The following is a 7,968-nucleotide window of genomic DNA, read 5'->3' on the forward strand; positions in this document are numbered from 1 at the left end:
CACAATTTCAAAAGTGATATGAATCTTCCATATATCATCTTAGTAAAGTCTGATTTGCCTCGATACTACATAGGAACAGGAGTAGGCCATTCTGGCACTCAAGCCTGTTCCGCCGTTCTATTAGATCTTGCCTGATCTACACTTCAACTACAAATACCTGCCTTTGCCCCATACATCCTTTGATACCCTGACTTAACTAAAAATCTATCCACCTCAGTCTTGAAAACTTGAATGGATCCAGCATCCACAGGATTTGGGGAGAGAGTTCCATATTTCCACTACCCTTTGCATGAAAACTACAGGTTCAGAAAACTTGGCAAACCAATACAATAGTTTTATTTTCACGTGCCATATAAATCTATGGAACAGGTACATATTTCATTGGTAAAATAGAATAAAGAAATATTTTAATCTAATCAATTCTATCCTTCATTAGGACTACTGACCAGCTGCTTCCGTGACTCATCAGAAACAAATGTTGTGCAACTATATATTGCTGTGCAATAATTATCCTTGTATTTAATAAAGGGCCTTATCATGTCAACAAACGCACTCAGATCTAGTCAGCATATCCTTGGTCTAACAAACTCTAGGTTTTGCTTCCGACCATTTGCAATACAGAATGGTTAATATTCAAAATATACAAAGCAGGTTTTCAACTAACTGCACTTTAAGCTACTGAAAAACAGAATTCCAGACAAAATCACAACCCCCCCCAAGAGTATATTTTATAACCTTTAACACAATTAAGGTGTGGTGCCCCATGTTTTCTATGGAGACAGAACATATAAATGATCAGAAACACTACTCAAGACCATCAAGAATTTTTTTATATATAAACTTACAAAAATGCTCCTCCTTCCCCACACCAAAAGTATGTCATTTAAAGTTATGCTAGGACTTGTGTTACTTTACTCATATTTCTGAGTATGATCTCATAATTCTCCTTACAAGATTTTTCATTTTTAAGACAATCATTCAAATGAAATGAAAACTATAATGATAATCCTTGCATTTGATTTAGTGCCTGATCACGTAATTGAGATATCTCAAAGCGCTTCAGAGTATACAGTAAAGTAAATTGACGGTATATTTGTAGGCAAAGTGACTGTATATTCTGTGGACAAAGAACAATATCACAGATCTCTACTGTCTGGCCCAATTGCCAATGTGCAAGCGACATCTTGTCTATTGTCCTGATGTACATGTTGAATTCTTTCAAATATAGAGAATTATCTTGTATTTCAATCATGTATACAGGATTATAATAATTCAGGGTTGTTGCTGAAATGATGGTTGTAAAATGGAGGGGGGGGGTTGACTTGCATTTTGCTTTAATCGTTCTTACACTTTACTTAATAATAGCCTAGTGCAGGGTAGAAGTACTGCCTAATAGTCACTTGGTTGTGGTAAGAGATGCAGCTTACTTCTAAAATGTGATGATTAATTCTTGTTAAAAACTTTAGTTTGTGAGCTTGCCACCTGCTATTTTTATCCCCCTTCAATCACTGACAATTGGGGCAGCCAATGGAGGTCTGTGATATTAGGGTACAACATTCGTTCTGGTTTTGATTTAATTTAAACTTGTTTTAAATGAATTACTGCAGGAAAGACAATTCTACATAATTTTCAGAATTATGAGTAAGGTAGCAAATGACCATCTTTTGCTAATACTTTTTGACAGAATCTAGCTCAGAATAACCCACAACTGCCTTCATGACATGCCAGTGTGCCCAATCAGACAATGACCTCAATCATAGCTTCTTAATGAGGAACATTATTTGGAATTTTAAAACAAAAAGAGGAATCAATGTGATTTAACAGATTCTATCTGGATATCTTAAAATGTTACAGAAACAGACTATTCGGGCCATGGAGGCTGCTTTGCTGTTTTTCTTCAAGAGTCACCCAATCTAAGGTCATCCCCCTGCTTGCTACCCATACCATTTAATAACCCTCTTCATCAAGAATTCCCTTTTAAGATATCTTCTCAAGTCTACTTACTAACAATGGATGCCAGTATCAAATTTCAAAATGTTACAGAAGCATGATAGCTTTTTATTTATTCCCATTTATAATAAAAATATCTTTCTATCTGATATGGCATAGTTGGAACCTAATAATGCAAGAAAGCTGAAACTAAAGCCATATGACTGAAATCCCATTGATTCAGTCCTTACTAAGACATTGCTGGACTCAGCAACCCCTCTCCTAATGCCATTCATTATTTGAATAAAAATATTCCATCCAAATGAAACAGAATATTTGATAGTTTGTCTGGAAAAATAGTGTAGATTTGTTCCACTTCAAATCAGCTCCTAGGCTTAACTCAAATTACAGACCCAGTTACTCACAAGTATGAGGAAAATGCATCAGTTACATTGAACAACCTGACTACCAACAATACACAAATACTTGTCTTGTAAACATGAAATACTTGTCACCATTTTATCCTTTCAGACGTACTTTAAACTGATTTGCTGTCTTCCGTATGTGGAGGACAGAAACAATATACTATAAAACCAGAAACCCAGAATAAAAGGCTACCATTTATTGATCAACTGAATAAAATATTCAGTCTTGAATATTTTCAACCTCACTGCAATGACAGCATAGGCTTCTTCTTGCCAAATGCTCACCTTAGCAATAAGTCAGAATTTGCTTAAGCTGAAAAAAAAATGGTACCAAATTATACTGCTAGGCCAAGTCTCAACAAAACTCAAGCCAAATGAGACTGGTTACAAATACTAATCCCTGATATTGTTGGCATCTCAAAAATATCAGCATTCAATGCACATAATTTATTTTACTGTTGACCCATAAGATATTAAAGGTTTGTCTTAGATTTGCATACTTTCACAGCCTATATATACAGTGCCACGCCTGATAAAAAGGATTTGTGAATTAGATCCATATTATTCCATTTGAAAATCAATACATTTAAGAATGCAAGATGTCAACACATGACACCCCAGCTGAATGGCAACAAAAATTTTTGAAGGAATTTTAAAAATGTCATGGCCAATTGCTGATTGCCTTGTAGTTCCGTTCCAAGTAGTTTAATTTTTAAACCAGCCAAGACAACATTTGTTCTGCATTAAAACCTCCAAGGAGCTTTATTATCCATTTTTTTAAAATCTTGAAACACCATCAAATTATTATGTGCAGTCATTTAAATATTTTCAGTTTAATTATTAAGACCTGGTGGTAAAATACAATTGATCCTAACTAGGCTTTGTAAAATCTGACATTTGTAAAAAAAATCCTACTTTAAGAAAAATCATTGTAATTATGCATATCTGTGATTTCATAATTAGTAATGAATTTTAAGATGGGTTAAAATAGCCATACATTTTGACTGTAACTGGTTTAGCACTTATTTTTAATTCCAAGCTAATCAGCCCTTTCCAGCACGATCATAAACCTAGAACAACTTTTCTTCTTCCATAGAGCAGATTTAACTGCAACTGTGCAAAGTAGGTTTAATAAAGCAATGTTTGCTTACCAGTTCTCCAAATGTGAAGCCAGTACATTTTGAATACAAATTAAGGGCATACATTAACTACAATTCCCTTAACAATTTTTATGGGCTTGGAAATCATAGAGACCTTAAGAAAATAAATCCACTAAGAATTCCCTTCCAAAACAAAAAACAGAAATGCCAGATATGGACAGAAGGGTAATCGGATCCAAAGCTCAGATCAGTTAACATTTCAGGCATGGACATTTAATGAACCTGGAATGGTGGCATGAGAAGGGTCTGCTATATAGGACAATTGGGAAAAGAAGAACACAAAAGGAATACAAAGGGGAAAATTTAAATGATAGGAGCATTAATGCTGCGGAATACTGTAATGGAAGATAAAAGAGACAAACATACACAATGTGTAAGTAAACATGCATGCATTAGTTGTATTTTGATGGGATGACTTTCACGTTACTGCTTTTAAAACTTAAAAAGGATCAATTTAAACAATTACAAATAACAGAAATAGGGGAAGCATAACTTTAAAGTAAACTCTGTTGCATGTCAATGAGCCATGAAAACCAATAAGGTTCCAGGTTTAATTCCTGACCTTGATTTAGGCAACTCATCTCACCAGGGTAGTATTGGGACATGAGACTTGCCCTCAATGTTCTTGGGCTCGACCCAAGAAATAAATTTTAAAAAACTGCATTTGATACAACACTATCACCTCAAAGTGCTTCACAGGATTCAATGTACAGTGACTGATTATACACAACCATGGCAGCCAACTTGCACACAATGTGTCATAGACAGCATGAAGTGAATCACCAATTATATCTTGGGGATTGTTGCCCAGGAAGGACAGCACCTCTGACAATGCAGCGCTCCAGCATTGGAGTATCAACCTATACTGTGAGTTCAAAGTCCCATCATGGGGCTTGAACCCACAACCTTGTGATGCAGAAGTGAGAGTGCTATCGACTGAGCCAGCCTGACATCTGGGATGGGGCAGTCTACCTTCAAAATTAGTTTCTACTGTTGTTGACTATCCAATGATTCATGCTGGGAAAATGTGCACCAGTGGGTAAGCAAGAATATCAGGTTCTAAATCCCACAAGAGAAAAGTCCACCGCTACTCACCGTCTGCACTCACACATGAAGAAAGGCAACCTGGAGCAAGATACTGTTGGATGATGACACCCAAAGATTTGTACCCCAGCATGCGTCACTACCTTCAGGAGAGATGGGAAGAAAATTAAAGAAATTTAAGACAAACTCTTCCTTCAAAGTTTCAAATACAAGTCCCAAATACACACAGACATTTGCAGTTTCAGTGTTTAGCTAATGCTGTCAACTGTTAAGTTTCAAGATGGGCTCTTCTCAATGCAGGGTTTCCTCTCAATTAAAACAATTAATGCAATGTAAACCAGCTATCTTGAAATCTAAAACTGAAATTCTATAGAGAGAAACATTACCCCATGCCATATCTCCTAAAAAACCCCACTAATCTTCCCACACTCCATGGAAACACTTCCTGCAGTTTTTTCAGCCTCGTAACTACTAAAATTAAAGGCCTCCTCTCCTCCCGATTACATCCAAAAAATATTTGACATAGCCTGGTCATGTCGTTGAAATTTCTCAAAGCACTTCATTTCTCAAAGCACATTGTACAGTGAAACAAGGCACTCGAACACAAAAATTGGCAAAATAAAAACGAACCCCCCCCCACCCCCCGAAGGCCAAACTCAAACCTATCGCTCTCCCACAAAAATGCCAAACGAAACGGGGGGAGGGGAGGGGAAGGGGGGGGGGGGGAGGGGAGGGGAAGGGGGGGGGAGGGGAGGGGAAGGGGGGGAAGGGGGGAAACCAAAAAAAACCCGAATGTTTTCGTGGCACCAAGAAGCCAGATTTGCTCCTCCAAAATGCAGGGAAGTTTCGGCGAGCTGTCAGGCCGGGTGTCTAGTATTCCTCTTTGTGAAAATTAAAGCGGACAATGGGATTAAGGGAGAGATACGTGGTGCGTTGGCCATTCCTGTTTACTTTTGGGGCCTATACACACACACACACACACACACACAGAGAGAGAGAGTGAGAGTGAAAGGAGAGCCCATCTGCCGCAGGAGAGTCACCGCAGCGGCGCCCAGGCCCCGGACTGCCATAACATAACTACAGTTTGGCCCGAGGTGTAATAGACCCGGGGAGGAGGGGGTTGGGAGGGGGTTGGGAGGGGGAAAGCTCTAGGCCCGGGACAGGGCCTCTTCCCCCCGCTGTCACTTTTTCCACTGGAATTTCGCGGTGAATTTTCACCCCTTTCTCTCTCTCTCCTTTTTTTTTAAAAAAAAAATATCCCCGCGGCAGCGAGGAACCGGGGCCGAGACCGTCGCCAGTCCTGGGTCCGGAAAAAAACCGTGAAGTTAGCGGGGAGGGGGGAGGGAGGGGGCCTAAACAACAGGTCTCCGTGTGTGTGTGTGTGGGGGGGGGGGGGGGTACAGAGACGGCCTACCTCGCTGCGGGTTCCAGCCCAACAATCGGCTGATGGCAATGGCAGGAGGAGAGAATTTTTTTTTTTTGCGCGGGGGTACGGGGGGGGGGGGGAGGAAGTGGTGGGGAGGAAGTGGTGGGGGAGTTGTTGATTTGTTGCTCCAATACCTGTCGCTTTTCTTTTCTTTTAAAAAAAAAGCCTTTCCTTTTATAAATGGGGTGTGGGGGGGTTGATGGTGGTGAAAGAGGCGAGTCAGTGAAAGAAAGAGAGAGAGAGGGGGGGGGAGAGGGAGGTTTGGGTGCAGATGACCCGGTCCCGGGCCTACTCTTTACCCTCAATCCCCGGGCTCGCAGATAAAGCCGGAGCCCAAAGCCGCCACCGCCGGTAGAGAGCCGGGAAGGCTGAGGCGGATGTGAGCACGTCAGCCGCCTTGGTGTTGCTGGGAAGGTGGTTAGGAACTTCCTCCTCCTCCGTGTCCCCCCCCACCACCTCCCACCCTACACAGACAAAAAAAAAGCACCCACCGGCGGCCTGAACCGGTTTATAAACAAGCTTTAAACCGAAAAGAAATACCCTGGGAAGCATCCAATTAAAGATGTCAAACGAGGGGGGAGGGGGGGGGGGGTGTTTCCCTTTTGTGAGTGAGTGTGTATATATGTCTCTCCCAGACGGGCCGGGGCTGAGCTCAGGATGACAGGGCCTCTCGCTCCATTTCCATTCTTCTCCTCCTCCTCTTAGCGCAAACCAGGAAAAAGAAAACTCAACAGCACAGAGACACACACACACACACACACAGGGGGTGGGAGGGAGAGACAGACAGACACACAGAGGGGGTGGGAGGGAGAGACACACACACACAGAGGGGGTGGGAGAGACAGACACACACAGAGGGGGTGGGAGAGACAGACAGACACACACAGAGGGGGTGGGAGAGACAGACAGACATACACAGGGGGTGGGTGGGAGAGACAAGACACACACACACACATACACACAGAGGGGGTGGGAGAGACAGACACACACACACAGAGGGGGTGGGAGAGACAGACACACACACACACACACACAGAGGGGGTGGGAGAGACAGACACACACACACAGAGGGGGAGAGAGAGACAGACACACACACAGAGGGGGAGGGAGAGACAAGAGAGAGCTCTGCCCGGGGCTGGTCATCAGAGAGAGAAAAAAAAATATTTTTTAAAAAAAGCACACACCAATTTAAAAAAACACAGGGACTGCCTCCATCCAGCACCACGTATTGCAGACCTTAAAGGCTTCTGACTCGGTTATTAAAGATTCCCCACTGCCTTCGGAGCAAAATAAAATTAATACAAGAGCAATAATTGAAAACAACCTGCCCAGCCCCGGGCTTCAGAGCCTGAGGAATTCATTGTATGTGTCAGGGTGGGGGGGGGGGACAGAGAGGGGGGGTACGGAGGGAGAGAGGGGGGAGGGGAGGCCAGGGAGGGGGACGGACGGAGGGGGAAGAGGGGAGGCCAGGGAGGGGGGGGCAGGGAGGAGGGAAGGGGGGGAGCAGGGAGTGGGGGGGGCAAGAGAGGGGAGGGGGGAGCAGGAAGGGGGGGCAAGAGAGGGGGAGGGGGGAGCAGGGAGGGGGGGGGCAAGAGAGGGGGAGGGGAGAGAGAGAGAGAAGCATACGAGGCTGGGCTTTTAAAACACACCAGTTTAAAGGGAGGCCTTATTTTTTTTCTCTCTCTCTCTCCCCGCCCCCCCTTTATCTGTTTGTTTTTTTTAAAAATAAAAACACACACACACGCACGCACCCACCCACCCACCCACCCATGTTCCTGGTTGGTTTACCTAGTTTGTCCCAATGCTTACAGCCTGCGCGCAGCCCACACGCTGCCTATTGCCGCCCGCCTGCTCGCTCGCTCGCTCGCTGACTGACTGACTGACTCCCGACTCGGCCTCTCCACAGCTGAAGCCTCGTCACGCGCGCCCCGTCGCCGCCGTCGCCGCCGCCGCGCCGCGCCTCCTTCCGCCGGCACTCTTTCCT

The 7,968-nt window shown here is 43.5% G+C and overlaps 1 protein-coding gene across 7 annotated transcripts in view; it reads right to left on the reverse strand.

Annotated features, from left to right (window-relative positions):
- The window catches only part of trip12 (thyroid hormone receptor interactor 12), an 87,671-nt gene extending 79,735 nt beyond the window's left edge, over positions 1 to 7,936 (reverse strand). For 5 of the 7 annotated variants that reach the window (XM_042339271.1, XM_042339268.1, XM_042339270.1 and 2 more), the window contains exons 1-2: positions 7,773 to 7,936; positions 4,610 to 4,701 (exon numbers count right to left, since the gene is read on the reverse strand). The gene's annotated coding sequence lies outside the window, so the exon portion shown is untranslated. Of the gene's footprint in view, positions 1 to 4,609; positions 4,702 to 6,283; positions 6,357 to 7,772 lie in introns of those variants that run through there. The other 2 variants (XM_042339267.1, XM_042339266.1) reach the window with 2 other exon arrangements.
- Between the last annotated feature and the right edge of the window lie 32 nt (positions 7,937 to 7,968).

Source organism: Callorhinchus milii, unplaced genomic scaffold (assembly GCF_018977255.1).
Source record: "Callorhinchus milii isolate IMCB2004 unplaced genomic scaffold, IMCB_Cmil_1.0 Scaffold11, whole genome shotgun sequence".
In the NCBI taxonomy this organism is placed as follows: Eukaryota; Metazoa; Chordata; class Chondrichthyes; order Chimaeriformes; family Callorhinchidae; genus Callorhinchus; species Callorhinchus milii.